Raw genomic sequence first — 1,551 nt, forward strand, 5'->3', positions numbered from 1 at the left:
AAGAATTTCTAATGTGGGCATTTCAGAAGAGGTTTTGTTAACTTGGGGAATCCTAATGCCACCAACTTCCTCTTGCTGCCACCTGGTGGTTCCTATTGCACACAGCAGGGGTTGCCAGGGTTACCATGCCCTTGAGGCCCTTGCTGGATAGAATAATAATAATAATAATAATAATAATAATAATAATAATAATAATAACAACAACAACAACAACAATACACCTCAACACCATTGGGTCCACAGAAATCACCACCAGCCAATTACAAAAAGCAACTTTACTGGGAACAGCCTATATTTTGCAATGATATCTATTATAATGACAACAATATTGATAATAAAATTCAGCCATCCCAGGTCCTTGGGAAGGACTCGATGTCTGGATAAAACAAACCAGTCAATAACACCTGTCTGACTGTGTAAACAAGAAATAATATAAATATTTTTTTTAAAAAAACTTTGTTTGTTAGCCACCCCATAACAAATTGCTCTCTGGGTGGCTTACAACACAACATTAAAACATGAGATAAAAACACACAACACATTAAATCATAATATTTTAAAAAGGGTGAGGGAGAAACTACAAATTACAGTACAGAATAATTTAAAAGTCATTGTTGAAATAAAATCAGATCAAAAATTTAAAATTCAAAAAGGCCCGAGTGAACAAAAAGGTCTTCGCCTGGCATCTAAAAGAACAAAGTGATGAAGCCAGGAGACCCTCATTGTGCAGAGGTGATTCCCTAAACGGGCCGCAACCACTGAAAAGGCCCTCTCCCTAGTAGCCATCCGCCTCACCTCGTTTGGCAGAGTCACTCAGAGGAGGGCCTCTGAAGAAGAAGATAGAACATAGAACCCTATACATGCATAATAGGAAGCTGCCTTATACTGGGTCAAGCCCTTGGTCTAGTTCAACATTGTCTACACTGACTGGCAGCAGCTTCTCCAAGGTTTCAGGCAGAAGTCTTCTCCAGCCCTACCTGGAGATGCTGCCGGGGATTGAACCTGGGACCTTCTGCATGCCAAGCAGATGCTCTGCCTCTGAGCTACAGCCCCATCCCTTCAGGGGAATGTCTTGCAGTAAACAGTGCTCACATGGAGTCACCCATTCAAATGTAAACCAAGGTGGGCCCTACTTAGCAAAGGGGGCAACCCATGCTTACTCCCCCAAGACTGGCTCTCTTCCCCAATGCTAAGTCTACTTTTGATGCAACCCAGAAAGATAGCTGGCACAGTATCAAGGGCATCTGCAGGGCATTTTCCGGTGTGTGTGGGGCAAAGCCAGAAATCCAATACCCCCCTCCTTGGGAGTATGCCCCATTGAACACAATGGGGCCTGGCTCACTCTGGGGGGGGGGAACTGCCCCCTCTTGCCCCCACTCCAGACACCCATGTACAGTATATTCTTACAGCAACAAGGTCAAGCTGGATCCAAAATAATCTCGGCGAAGGTAGATGCACACAAAGGCTTTATTTTTATTTTATTTTCACATTTATATCCTGCTCTTCTTCTAAGGAGCCCAGAGCGGTCTACATGGTTTATGTTTATCCTCA

At 43.4% G+C, this 1,551-nt stretch overlaps 1 non-coding gene across 1 annotated transcript; it reads right to left on the bottom strand.

Moving 5' to 3' along the window:
- Positions 1–981: 981 nt before the first annotated feature.
- Positions 982–1,053, bottom strand: TRNAA-GGC (transfer RNA alanine (anticodon GGC)). The gene has a single exon. It is a non-coding gene; the product is annotated as a tRNA-Ala (tRNA).
- Between the last annotated feature and the right edge of the window lie 498 nt (positions 1,054–1,551).

This window comes from Hemicordylus capensis, chromosome 14, assembly GCF_027244095.1.
Source record: "Hemicordylus capensis ecotype Gifberg chromosome 14, rHemCap1.1.pri, whole genome shotgun sequence".
NCBI lineage: Eukaryota > Metazoa > Chordata > Lepidosauria > Squamata > Cordylidae > Hemicordylus > Hemicordylus capensis.